The sequence below is a fragment of the Adiantum capillus-veneris genome, chromosome 20 (genome assembly GCF_014529385.1).
Source record: "Adiantum capillus-veneris isolate H3 chromosome 20, ASM1452938v2, whole genome shotgun sequence".
Taxonomy (NCBI): domain Eukaryota; kingdom Viridiplantae; phylum Streptophyta; class Polypodiopsida; order Polypodiales; family Pteridaceae; genus Adiantum; species Adiantum capillus-veneris.
In genome coordinates, this window is record NC_140950.1 from 9,414,696 (window position 1) to 9,429,977 (window position 15,282).

Sequence of the window (15,282 nt, forward strand, 5' to 3'; positions counted from 1 at the left end):
TTTGCTTGTGTAGAAGCATTTTACCTTTCTCATCGTTGATATGTATGCATAAATTTTCTATCAAAGAGCACCATGTGCATAACCAAAGGCACTTTTTTCCCTTGGGAAATTTCCCTTTGGCAAATTCGGGTGTGCAAGACTGTAGCTTTACGTTTTCATTAATGTTTTTGTGTGGCTTTTCAATTATTGGCTTTTGTAGCTTGTGTTTACACTTAGCTTCAAAAAGCTTCTTTTGCAAATAAAAAGATCAAGAGACTTCTCTACACAAAGGATGCTTGCTTGAGGATGCTCAAAAGAGCATGAATAGGTGTAATCCTTCCATGATTTTGCTCTTTTGTTCATCTCTCCGTTCTCTATGCTTGGCTTAAGTGAAATTTTGCTTCTAAGCTATGGTTATTTCATGTTCAAAAGCTAGGCATACTAAAGTTTCAACACTTTGTTTTGTGAAAATTACCTCATCAAAAAAGTTAGGTTTTATGTGTGCTAATCATAGGTAATTGGCATTGACCTTAGGTTAATGCAGGTTCATTTCTCATTAGTCCTAGACTCTTAGTGATAGTCTTAATGCTCCGTTCATTTTTAACATGACCTAGGGCTATGATTAGGCTTTAGTCCTTTAGTCCAATTGCCATTAGCATCTCATATTGGTCAAAATTTTAAAAAATGCTAAAACATGAAACAATGAAGCAAAAAAAGTGTCAAGAAAAAGTAGCAAAAATGCTACTAGACACATGAAAAGAAAATTTATATGTTATGTTGTGTTCATGTGAGACCTAGCGCCTTATTGGCACTTGGCAAGCGAGGGGGAATCACCTTGGCTCGCTTGGTCAAGGCCCTAAACTGATGCCCTGGGCTGATAGGGGTTAGCCGTCGCCTTGGTAGGCTAGTAGGTTTTTGGGAAACCTTCTTGAGGGTTCAAGGAGCCGAGAGTCGCACCTAGACTTTTCCTTGGGGTGGTAGCCTTGTGATTGTGCTTTACTTTTTTCAATGAATGACCAAAACAAAACTTCCACGAGCTTTAAAAAGCTTGTGCAATGTACTAATAGATTATGAGCTTTTTTATAGCCCATAGACATGATAGACTTGAATGATTTATTAAGATTGGTCACATAGTTTTTAAGCTAGTAAGTTTATGAACTTGCATTAGCCTAGGGTCTTAACTGATTGCTTATGTGTCCTGCATAAAACTAAAATTTCAAGTGGTTTGATCTTCACAATAGTTTAGGTGTCTTTTTTGCTTTATGTTGTCTAGTTTTTGACTATGATTCACCCATCTTTTAGAAGCAAAAAATTCACTTTGCATGATTGTTCATTGTACTTCATGTTTTGTATCCTTGTTGGCTTTTGATGTTCATTACTTGTTCTTATATTTTGCAACTCAACATTTCTTCCATGGACTTGCTTTCTACCATGTCACTGTGTCTTGCTTCACCGGCACACGAGAACATGCGCCAAATTAGGAAGGGGGGAATGTTAGCAGCGGCTAACACAAGCTACACGAAATATACATCAAGCGAGATATACTATGGTTGTGCATAATATTTCCAACTCACCTTGTATAAGTCTTGGGCTCACTTGGAGTTCCAAAGTTGTAAATGCTAGTTTGAGGGCTCAAGCTTAAACCCATAGTAGAAGGGATTGTGGTGAAAGCTTTTAAAAGGAAGCCTTTATGCAAGGAGGCTTCATTCTTGAGTATCCACTTTTGAGAGCTCCCTCTCTCTTGAGTGTTCACTCTTTGGCTTAGCCTTGAGCTTAATGCCCATGCTTAAGAGGCTAGTGCTAGCCATTGTAATTAGAGTAAGCTCTTCTTAATTAATCTAATTCTTATTTTTTGATTGGTCTCTTCTTCTATACATTTCATCTTGTCATGAAGTAGTATTACACTTTCATTATTCTAGGTTTAAGAGATGTATGTACTTCTTGCTATTAACCACTCCTATTCTTCCATAAGCATTCGATTTGTGAGATTTAGCATCACTAATTAGGTTGATTAAGTTGATTCTTAATCTTGTAATTAGTGTGTGTGCCCTATTGTTTGCTTGTATGTAGATAGGTTTTATGAAGCTCTAGCACCATTCACCTCGTGTGTGTAGCTATTGATGAAGTGCCGTGATTGACATGGGGTAATTAGTGTGTGCTTATCATTAGTGTGTTTGGGGTTTCTAGTCTATGGTAAGTCGGACTTCGATGGATTTGATGTGTGTAGGATTTGATTGATTAATGATTAGAGTAGATTTAGAGTTAGTCTTGACATGGCTAATCTCTACTTGCATCAAAGAGGTGATCTTTTGAATCCTCTATTTCTATTCATCCTATGCTCGTGCTTCCATGCCCTAGCCGGGTTGCCAATCCACGGATTTGATAATTTTGTGTGGGTTGCGATTAGATCATGCTACAACGCCTCCCAACAATCTCCAAGTGATTTTTCGAGCATTGAGGGAGAACAAGCTTTTTCTCAACCAAAAGAAAAGCGATTTTTTCCTTCAAGAGATTCAATACTTAGGTCATAATATCTCTCAAGATGGTATCCGTATGGATCCATCAAAATTAGAGGTAATAAAAGCATGTCCTAATCCAAGGAATCTACATGAGCTAAGAATCTTTATTGGTATGTGTGCATACTATGGACGCTTCATAGTAAAATTTTCTCAAATAGCAGGACCATTACATGACTTAACAAAGAAGAACATTAAGTATTCATGGATTGCTAAGGAGAAAAAAGCTTTTGACAAGCTCAAAGAGAAGCTTACCTCTCAACCAATCCTCATGCTTCCGGATCTCTCAAAGCCATTTGAGGTCCAATGTGATGCTTGTGGTGATTGCCTTGGAGCAGTCTTGCTTCAAGAAGGGCATGCCATAGCATATGAGAGCCAAAGGCTCAATACGAATGAACAAGTCTTGGGCATTTCTGAGAAAGAGCTTTTAGTTGTTCTACATGCCATAGACACATGGAAGCACTATTTATTGGGGACTCCATTCATTTTGCGAACAGACCATCAAAGTCTAAAGTACTTCATGACGCAAACAAAGCTTTTCGACAAACAAATGAGGTGGGAAAATTTTCTTTCGCAATTTAATTTTCATATTGCTCACATTGCTGGTAAGCACAATCAAGTGGCCGATGCATTCTCACGATGATTAAAAGTTAATGTTGTGTCTGTAGCAACTCACAATGATCTATCTTCTATGATAGATGAGTATGCTATTGACCCTGACTTTAAAGACATAATGTCAGCCCTTGCTTTGGGAAAGAAAGAGGAACCATTCACCTTGCAGGATGGTTATCTTCTCCATGGAAATAGGCTATGTGTTACCCACTCTCTTCGTGAGAAAGTCATGTATGAATCACATGCTCCTCTCTATGCGGGCATAGAGGCATTCAACCTACTCTTTGAGGAGTAGAGATGTATTTCTATTGGCCTCCCATGAAAGTGGACATACAAGAGTATGTTTCAAAATGTGTGATATGCCAAAAGACTAAATATGATAGAGGGAAGAAACCTAGATTACTCCAGCCATTTCCCATCCATAATTCACCATGGGAGAGTATATCCATGGATTTTATCTTTGGATTACCCAAGTCTATCCATGGGATTACGGGAATATGGACAATAGTCAACAAGTTTAGCAAGCAGGCACACTTTATTCTTGTCAAAAAGGCTATTAAGGCACACCAAATGGCAACCATCTTCATATCTCAGATTTTCAAACACCATGGATTACCAACATCCATCATGTCAGATAGAGATCCTAGAATGGCCAGTAATTTTTGGAAAGATCTCTTTGAAAATCTAGGTACAAGATTGAATTTCTCTTTGGCCTACCACCCACAAACGGATGGCCAAAGTGAGATAGCCAATTTTATGATACTCTATCTACTACATACTTATGGTACAGAAGTAGATCAACGATCTCAATGGGAGAAGTACTTATCCCTTGTATAGTATGCATACAATAATACTGTCCATACTACTACCAGAAAAGCACCTTTTGAGATCATAGAGGGAAGACCTAAAAGTCCCTTGCTACTTAAAGTACATGGGAAAATCTTCGCTGTTGATGAGTATAGCCGTGACCTACAAGAATCTTTTCAACTGGTTAAGGAGGCTATCCATCTCTCGACAAAGGCAAAAAGCTGCTACTGACAAGCACAAAAGGGCCTTAACATTCAAAAAAAAATGATTGGGTCTTACTTAAGTTTCCCAAGGCTCGATTGAAGCAAACAACGGGCAAAAATCATACGAGCCATCAAAAGTATTATGCTAAATTAGCAAAAAGATACTATGGTCCTTTTCAAATCTTGAAGCCAATCAATGACATGGCTTATCAACTCAAGTTGCCCAACCATTGGCTCATACACAATGCTTTTCATGTGAGCCTACTTAAGCCCTACAAAGGAGAGCCACCAATAGAACCAATTATTGAAGACCCTCCAGAAATCGAAGACCGTGAAGAGGTGCTACAACCAGAAGCTATCCTTCGGCATGAAGACAAGGTACTACGACATGGTAAGATTATCTGACAGTATCTTATTAAGCTCAAAATTATCCTTTTGAAGATGCTAGATGGATGCAAGGAATCCAGCTTAAGGATAGTATGAATCTTTTCAACGCTTACAATGCTACATTAGAGTAAGCAAATATACATGTTTCTTTTAAATGATCAATATTTTTGTCTTATAAGACTAATTCTCTCTTTATTGTGCACAAATTTAAGTAGCATGCATACTAAAAATCATGTTTGTGATGACGACGTCTCTCAAACACCATGTAGAATTTGTCACTATTCTTGGGAGGTTAAAATGGACTAAAGAGCAGACATGCTTGCGGCAGCTATATCTCCCAAGCACCAAATGGATTAGTCATCCATCTTGGAATGGTGTCGTAGGGTAAAAAGGGATCCTCTTCCCGCTAAGACAAATTGACTAATGACTTATGGCTTTATCTCTTTTACCTCATAGTCGAGGACGACTATGATTTCAAGAGAGAGGTAATGTCATAAAATCTAATATCTAACCAACCCAAATTATTTTTTCATATTAAATTGATCATTTAATATGGGATAAATAAGACAAATTGACTAATGACTTATGGCTTTATCTCTCTTACCTCATAGTCGAGGATGACTATGATTTCAAGAGAGAGGTAATGTCATAAAATCTAATATCTAACCAACCCAAATTATTTTTTCATATTAAATTGATCATTTAATGTGGGATAATAAACAAGAACAAGGATTAGAATATAGACATGTGCTTACGGATCTATCTCAACACGGGGCCAATGGTAAAGGGATCCAAATGAGAGATGGTCTGTCAAAGAGCAATGCTACCTAATGGAGCTTAAAGACCGTAGGGTTAGCTTCATTAAAGATCTCCAAAAGTTAGTGTTCAAAAGTCCTTTGACCTTAGGTAAGTTAGGACTGACCTTGAGGTGGGAATCCTACCCAAGCACAAGGTGCTTGTTGGCTTGCCAAGTTTTAGTGGGAACTTTACCCAAAAGCTTGAGGTGTTTCTCACATGCTTAAATGATTAAAGTTCTTGAAGTATTCAATTTAAAGATAACTCTCAAGAGACATGAACGTGCCATGCTTGATTGATTAAGTTCTTGAAGTATTCCATTCAACCAAATGATTTAATAAGCACAAAAGACACATGTTCAAATGATCCTCCACATGTGGCCCTCATGATGTGTTTGAATGTTATTGGTTAGGTTTTAAAGAAGTCCAATGAGAATTTAGATACATAAAAATATATAATTAAGTTCTTTCTCTCAAAGAGGAAAAAGAGGACACATGTCCAAATGAAATAATTAAATAATACGAGCGAGAAAGAGAAAGAGAGAGAGAGAGAGAGAGAGAGAGAGAGAGGTGGACCAAGCATGAGAGGGGGAGTATACTCTTCCCCACACACACACACACACATTCTCTCATTATGTGGAGTGCAAAATGCAAGAGCTCCATCTCCTTCTTCAAGTTTGTTGAGAAGTGGAGAGCCTACACCAACACTCTTGGCTATGGAGCAAATCCAACCAAGAGCCATGCTTCAATGCTTAAGCTTGCCATCTTCTTCATCTTCATTACTATGCTATTATGCTATACTAAGCAAGAAGAGTGATGATAAGTGAGGAACTATTTCTTTCTCCTATGGAATGTTTCTTCTTCCTCTTCCCTACCCTCATTCCCCGCTAGCTCTCTCCACCTTTGAAGGTGTTTGAGGCCTTGGGACTAAGGCTTGGGATAATTAATGCTTTTTGTAAATTTTATGTTAAGCTCGTGATGCATGAAGCTTCCCATATTCATAGTATCACCAAGGTCACAAGGAACACAAAGATTGTATTGTGACAAAGTCTCTCTTGATGGAAGAATCTATAATACAAACGCCTTCTGGAGGGGGGACCGGTTCCAAGTAAATCTGGTCCTCATCTATTGTCATGTTCTCTAATACTCTCTCTCTCTCTCTCTTGCAAAATTATTGTTCATGCCAAGTTAATTAAGTACTATGTTTATGTTGCTACCATCAATTAAGTTCACCCTCCAAGTTCTCAAAGTAATCTCACAAAAATGCTTACTCTAATACTCTTAATTCCGTTATTCTCAAAGTTCATAGGCCATTTACATTATAGTCCCTTTTGTAAAGAAGGCACTTTTACAACAACAACAAAAGACACTTTCACCAAAAACAAACTTACATCTCAGTGTGAAAAATTATATTCAAAGTTTTAAATTTGCCGAAGCAAATCAGTTGCAAAGCTATAAGAGTGATAGCATAGTTCCATCCATGCCCCAATCCTCTTGGACCTTCAATTTGTCTTCCATTCTCTTTTCAATATGCGAACATTCATTACAATAAGTAGCCAATGATTGTTAAACTATGATGGAGTGAAAATGTGGTGGAACGATTCTCACCATGTGACCTTGTAAATGAAGTTGTGCTTGTTGAAGGTCCTCAAAACCCATAATAGCCAAATGTTCTCGCACATTACTGAGAGTTCGATGCTTGTTCGCTTGGACAACCTCCAAAGCATCGTTGGGCATCCTCATTGCAATGTCAAATCTAGCAATAGCGCCGTCTACACTATGTAAAGGAGTCCACACTCTAAGCTTGCACATCCAACGATCATAGTGAAATTGTATGTACGACGAGGTGCGGGGTTTTAATAGCGCATCCCAATACCTGAAGCTTCAACCTTACAACGGTACTTATCCCCATTGTGCATGCCCTCCACAAAACCCTAGTACTCTTGTAAGAGCCTCCCTAAATCCTCATAATCCACATCTTTACATACAAGCATTATGCTAGTCTCCACAAATCCAAACTCTTTAAACATATACACGAAACAATGAATAGGCAAACACCAACTCAAGCCCACATACCTAGAAGATTTAGAATATTTGAAGGAGTTTTGGACATCTATTATCTTCTTTTGCTTGAAAGATGCTACCGACCATAAATCTGGTTGTGGCCACTCCATACTTAATAAGAAAGATACTTTGATGGGTTCGAGCTTTCCAAACCCTTGTGTAGAAGTTGGCACAATATAGGAGTGAGAATAAAAGAAAATCCTTCTTTGAACCAGTTTGGTTGGGCAAAGATGTGCAAAAACTGTTACTCCAATATCCGTATATATCGCATTGAATGTGCTGGAGAGACTATGTAATGGCTTCTCCTCCACAAATGTGGATGGAAATATGACTATAAATACATGGCAAATCTTAAGGATGAATCCATAAAAACATTCCACTATGATTTCAGACCTGACTTTATATTCTCAAAACATGTACTTACAATGTGTTGGAAATCGAGCCGGTTGTTGCAATTCCATGCTTGACATTGAGAAAACATGTTGCACAATGGCTACGGTCCCCTTGTCTCTGCGATTCTTGAAGACAAGGAGCTTTCCTTTCCAATGATGATCCAAGTTTGCGCGATTTCCTACACGATGAGGGCCAATAGCAAATGGATGCATGTATACTCAAGCACCTTTGTGAACTCTTGTGGCACCCACTCATCATCTATACCTCTTGTGTTATGGCATTCAAGTGATGTGACCTTGTCATAAAATATAATATCTAACTTTACTAAATGATTTTCTCATATTAAACTGATTATTTAATATGGAAAGATAAAAGGGGAACAAGAGTTAGGATATAGATATGTGCTTCTATGTTTATCTCAACAGGGGACCAGAAGGAGAAATGGTTGCATCTCAATAGGGGGCCAAAAGGAGACGGTCTACCAAAGAGCAATGTGCAATAAGTGCTTTTAGATTTACCTCAGCAAGGGATCAAGAGGAGAGATCGTTGCATCTCAATAGGGGTCCAAAAGGAGGTAGTCTATCAAAGAGCAATGTGCATCTAATGGAGCTTAAAAGACCTTAGGGTTAGCTTCATTAAAGACCTCCAAAAGTTAGCGTTAAAAAGTCATTTGACCTTAGGCAAACCTTGAGGTGGGAACCCTACCTAAGCATGAGGTGCTTGTCGGCTTACTAACTAAAGTGCTTAAAATGTTTGTGGGAACCTTACCCAAAGCTTGAGGTGATTTTTATGCTTGATTGATTAAGTGCTTGAAGTATTCAATTCAAACCAAATGACTTAAGAAGCATAATATACACATGTTCAAATGATCCTCCACTAAGTGCTTGAAGTATTCAATTTAAACCAAATGACTTGAGAAGCATAAAAGACACATGTTCAAATGATCCTCCAGATGTGGCCCTCATGATGTGCTTGAATCCTATTGGATAGGTTTTAAAGGGGTCCAATGAGAATTTAGATGCATAAAAATAAATAATTAAGTTCTTTCTCTCAAAGAGGAAAAAAAGAACGCATGTCCAAATAAAATAATTAAATAAGAGAGAGAGAGAGAGAGAGGTGGACCAAGCATGAGAGAGGGGTATACTCTCCCACACACACACACACACATTATCTCATTGTGTGGGGTGCAAAGTGCAAGAGCTCCATGTCCTTCTCCAAGCTTGTTGAGAAGTGGAGAGCCTACACCAACACTCTTGGCTATGGAATGCAAATCCAACCAAGAGTCATGCTTCAATGCTTAAGCTTGTCATCTTCTTCATCTTCATTATTATGCTATGCTAACCAAGAAGAGTTATGATAAGTGAGGAACTATTTATTTCTCCTATGAATCATTCTTCTTCCTCTTCCCTACCCTCATTTTCCGCTAGCTCTCTCAACCTTCAAAGGTGTTTGAGGCCTTGAGACTGAGTCTTGGGATAGTTAATGCTTTTTGCAAAGTTTATGTTATGCTTGTGATGCATGAAGGTCACAAGGAACACAAAGATTGTATTGTACCAAGTCTCTCTTGATGGGAGAATCTATAATACAAACACCTTTTGGAGGGGGGACCGGCTCCAAGTAAATCCGGTCCTCAACTGTTGTCATGCTCTCTAATACTCTCTCTCTTGTAAAAGTATTGTTCATGCCAAGTTAATTAAGTACTATGTTTATGTTGCTACCATCAATTAAGTTCACCCTCTATGTTCTCAAAGTAATCTCACAAAAATGCTTACTCTAATTCTCTTAATTCCGCTATTCTCAAAGTTCATAGGCCATTTCGATTACAAACCTCATCCTTTGGCCGCCTTTGCGGAGTAGAGCTGCCATGGGTGAACAAAGAAAATTAGGAGGAGGAGGAGGACCTTGCTTGTTGCTACAATGTAGGTGACAGAAAGTGAATGACTTTGCTTGGTGTGCCAATGAGAGGTAGTAGTGACAGAGGGGAGGAGGAGTGTTGTGGCAATCAAGATAGGAGAAGGTGGATAACCCTTGCTTGGTGTGTCAATGGGAGGTGGGAGGGGACGAGAGAGGAGCATCCTTGATGCAACAATGGAGATGTAGAGAGAGACTGTTGGAGTAGAGGATGAGTGTGATGGTTGCAACCAAGGAGGGATTGGAAAAGGGGTTATGGAGAGAGAAAATCACTTTTTGATTGAAGAATAGTTTTGGGTGGGGGATTTGGATAGTAAACATGATGTTTCAAAAGTTTTTGAAAAAAATTGAATTTTAGGGTTTTTGGTGTACGTTTTGACTTTTAGAGGTCAAAAGATGCTTTTTTAATCATAAAATAGGTGCTGGTGGAGGGGTTTAAGAAGATAAGATATGAGTTTTGAAAATTTTGGGATTTTTTTGAAATCGGATAAAAAAGGAGGGAAATTGGAGGTTCCAAGTGGCCCACCACCCCCGTCCCACCCCACACCCCTCCCCCACCCCCCACCTTCTCACTAGGTAAGAGGCCATTAAGAAATGTAAGACTACTTTGTCCCCCTACTTTTTTTAGGGCATAGTGTGTCCACCACCCTCTTCTCATTGGCTGGCCTCTAGTTAATCTTAATCCCAAAGGCCCCCTATAGGGTTCATATTTTTCCTAATGGGACCTCGATGAATTACACTACATTCTTGGCATTGAGGTCTCTAGGTTGAAGAAGGGAAACATCTTTCTCTCTCAACAAAAGTGCCTTCACTCTACTCTTGATAGATTTGACATGATTAACTCCATACCAATTTCTACACCGATGGAGTCCACTCTTAAGCTCACCAAGGATGAGCATGGTGCTCCCTATGATGTTACTCTCTATAGGAAACTCATAGTATCTCTCATCTACTCGACAATCACTAGGTCTGACATTTGTTTTGCACTCAACTCACTTGCTCAAGACATGCAAGCACCAAAGGGTATCTCATTGGAATGTAACCAAGAGGGTACTAAGGTACTCCCTCTTTAGGTATTTTATATGGAGGAGATATGCTCAATCTTCATGGATATAGTGATTCAAATTATGTAGCAAATTTGGTGGATAGAAAGAGCATTAGTGACAATGATTTCTTTCTACGTAATGGGGCCATTTCATAGGGTTCATCCTAATTTCTCTCCCACCATTTTTGGTGAAGGCACCAAGTTGCATGCTTGCCGAGCAACAAACTATAAAAAAGAACCAACATACCAACTTGGGAACTCCCTACCAAGAGATACAACCATGATCTCTTGATGAAGTGTGAAGAAGACATATTCCCCACATCATAGAGAAGCAACCTACTTAAGGGATTCATAAGTTATGCTCAAGATGAAGAGATACATCTATATAAACATGTACCACCACACTAGTTGCAGAGAGGCAGTGAGAGAATATAGAGTAGATAGCTAAGAGACATTGTGAGGCATTAGAAAACACACTACCTGTACTTGGGTCTATAGCCTTAGCATTGGGTTCGGGGATCAACCCTTGAGTCTCTCTGTTACCAGTACTGTGTATCTTGGGTGGTTCACAATACCTTCTTTAGTACTTACAATACCAACCTTTGGTACTCACAATACTAACCTTTGGTACTTCCAAAGTACCAAATTATATGTTTGGCACTATTAGAACTTTGTTATCGGTACTGTTAAGAGTCTGTTACAATACCAAGTTTGGTGGTCTGTAGTACCATTTTTGGTACCTATGAGTACCAACATTGTATCCAAGATGGTTTTCTCATGAATAAAATTCTTCCTCTCAATATATCATTGTCTCTCTTATACATTTGATTACATAATTGTTCTCCTCTCTCATATATCTTGGCACAAAGATCCACACACACTTCCTCGCCTTTTTTGTGCAGAAAACCCTCCTTTTGGGGGTGACTGCCCAAGTGTATAAAATGCATGCTCTTGTTTTGGCATAAAATCTAGATCCTATCAAGCTATCATACCAATCCTATATAGTTTCTCAAATTTAATCATAAGCACACGTAGAAACACTCTCACCATACCTCGCTCATGTCTCTATTCCCGCTTTTGAATGTCTCTATGTATGCATGTAAGTATCTATATATGTGTGTATGTGTGTGTGTGTGTATATATATATATATATATATATATGTGCGTATGCGTGTATGCATATGTATGTGTGTGCATCTATCTTTATACATCTCCCCATGACACACATCACATTCTCTCTATCCCCCCCCCCCCCCCCCCCCCCCTCTCTCTCTCTCTCTCTCTCTCTCTCTCTCTCTCTCTCTCTCTCGGTTCTTACTTCTTCCTAAAATCAACATTATCATCACTAGCCTCCTCTGATTTATCTTCCCCCTTTTTTACTCAAATTTGCCTTATATTAATGAAATATGGTATACTTGCATATTCCCCTCTCTTGGCTCAAACCTGTCCTACACCACCCCCTCAAAAACTAATCGATGGCCCTGATGGTTTTTAAGAAAAATTCTTTCTTTTTTCTAAAAAAATTAATAAGGGGGTTATTCCTTTACCTGGAGAATATCCTATAACTCCAGTGGGAACCTCCTCTTGAGTATTTAAAATAGGTAATGACTCATTACCTTGATATAGATGGAGTGTTTACTCCTCACTCCATTCTCTGCATGAAGGCGTGCCGATACTCGGAAGCAATCCTGTGGTGCAAACCGAGCCAACTAGGTAGCTTAATCTCTTATTTTTAGCATGTAGCATTTATCTTTGACAGGCGGCACTTCTGCAAAACTCTATTTTGGTAGAAAATGGGAGACGACACCTCATTAAACATCTCTCACTACACCAGTATATTGGTGGGGCCCGGGTATGGTAGTTGGCTCAGAACCACTAAAACTTACAATGGATGATGAACCTGGCACCCTGCCTCTTGTATATAAAGGTGAGCTTTAAGCTCACTTAGTTCTCATTCAGCCCTACTCGTCTCCTTTTTTTCTGTTTTCTGTGAGAGAGGGTCCTGTTCTTGCATCGAAACAATGGCTCCAAACAAGAAGCTTGCTACCGAATCATCTGAGGTATTTGGGCAATCTTTTCAAAATACAAGCTTTGAAAGTATGGTGGTATGCTGAATCATAAATGTTTGGTTAAAATTATTAGTGGTCGATCTTGCAAAGGTGCACTGATTGGACGTTTCATGCACAGAGATATATACATCTGTGTAAATGGAAGATTGTTGGCTCCTTGATTGCTATCTGGTCTTCCACATGGTTAATTATATTTGAGTTCTGAGATGATTGCTGGCTAAACATGGAAATTTTTTAGAATATGGGTTTGGTTTTGTTGAACTTTTTAAGGAATGTTTGCCTATGTAATTTTCTATAAGCTATACTGTCCGTGACAGTATGTTTGTTTTCTAAAACAAACTTTTTGGTTACTTAGTTGGCTGTCCTCAAGATGTAGCTCATTTAATCTCTAAACAGGTTATAACTCTGCTATGGCTAACTAATAGAGTTGGTCAAAACTGTAAGTCTGATGGACTTTCTAGAATGGTTTTCACTTAATTGGGCAAGATTTTCTATAATGATGTGATTACCTAGCAAATCTGCGAAACACCTCCTAATAAAAGGTATGAGAATCACAATGTTGTGGCTAAACAAGATGGGAAAACTCTACTCTAGCCATTAACAATATTTGGCTAAGGGGATTGCCCTGTCGATTCATGTATTAATGAACACATCAATGATTATTGTAGATAGCTGGCAGCTAAAATGACATCTCTTTGGAGACATTACTTTTTTGAAATACAACTAAAACTGTCTCATCTTGTTAAATACTATGCATTCTATGTGTTAAAGCTTGGTGATACTTGTTTGACTTTAAAAAGTGATATAGCCTGATGCATCCAACATGATCCCCAACTTTTCAAGATATGTATTTACATACAGTGCTTTGTGTTTGATTCTGTATACCATCTAATACTTAGTTATTTGATGGAACACACAACTGTCTAAGTTGGGTACTAGCCTAATGGTTCCTTGAGATTAATCTCCTAACTACCTGTCCTGAACCCTGGGAAAGTAATAAGGACATTTACTTTATAAATATTACCCTACTTAGACTGAAATACCTCTGCTTATGGACGAATTTCTATACTTTTTCAGGCATTGTATTACATGATTAATGGCCTGTTCTGGACAAGCATCTACTGTATGATGCTTAGACTTCTTTTTTGACTGCCCAAAAGATATTTCTACTATATTTTGGTTTGCTTTTGTTTCATGGGTATGAACTGCCTTCTTTTCTTGCTTTTAGCAAACCAACACATCTGTCTATATCACTCCCTTAATGAGAAAATACCATTTCTATTGTAATGCTATTCACAATTGATAGTTCATCACTATGGTTACTGCATATTGCTAAGCTATGAGTTGTCTACTTGCTGTCTCGATATTACTAACTTGACTATCTAGTTTGGTTAATTGATTGGAACTGGCAGGGGCCGTAATTTCTAGTAATCTATACTTTTTTTTTTGCTAACCTCAGTATACAGATGTTTGGGCCGTGCCTTGCTATTCATACTTCACTGGTTCACCTGTTTGAGCACAGATTTATACAGCTACACATTAACTGATATGCTTTTAGGAAGAATATTTCATGGTACTCAAGTCCTACAACCCCCCTTTTTTTTAGGGGCTTGTTAAGGCATCTACAGGCACTGGTCCACTCGACTTGATATCGTTTATGACAGATGATGTTCCTCTCTGTCACACTGTGATCTCATTTATTTGCTCAAAAATCTTTGTAATTAAACTTTTTTTCCTGGAAATATTACTGGCTGCCTCCTTATTATGTCTATCTGTATTTTTTGGACTTAACAGTACTGGTCTCTTTGCCTTGAAAGGCTTAGCTTTTTCTGTTTTAGGGTTTCATTATGGATGATATATACTTTATCTTCTAACAAGTTTTTCTATTGGTTAACTTGAGCATTGGGTTTATCAGGAACTGCCTGGTATAGTATTTCTCACCTTTTTGGGCTCTGTTATGCCTATGGCACTTTACTAACCCCTGTTCTGTTTTTTTATGCACTAACCTTGCAGGGTTTTGGTCATCATCTAATAGCTTCTCCTTGTGAAAGTTAACTTGGCTTTCTGATTAGCTGGCCTTTTAGACAATGAATGGTTTTTTCAAAGTTAGATACTACCACAAAAAAAATATGTTGCTAGTCCTTCTAAATGTCCTTTTGTGGCATGTAACTTGCCAGCTGTTTGGCAGGTTTTTCCTTACACTGTAATAAGTTGAGCATTCTCTATTGCTCTTGGTTATAAATGCTCTTGGTTATACTGGTTTATTACTCTATGAATCGATGACATTCTTCACTAGGGAAAAAGTGGCAGCCTTATGTTTCTTTTGCCTCTTGCTTTTGATGGACAGGCAATTATTGGTCCTTTCACTATTGATGCTTAGCCGAGTGCTTCTCACTGGGTTTTTCTAAACAGGCATCTGGACAGGGATACCCATATACAGTTAGAGTTTTGCTGTTTAATTCAAGACAATAATGGTCTTTTTGCAATAGAAACTCAAAGTTA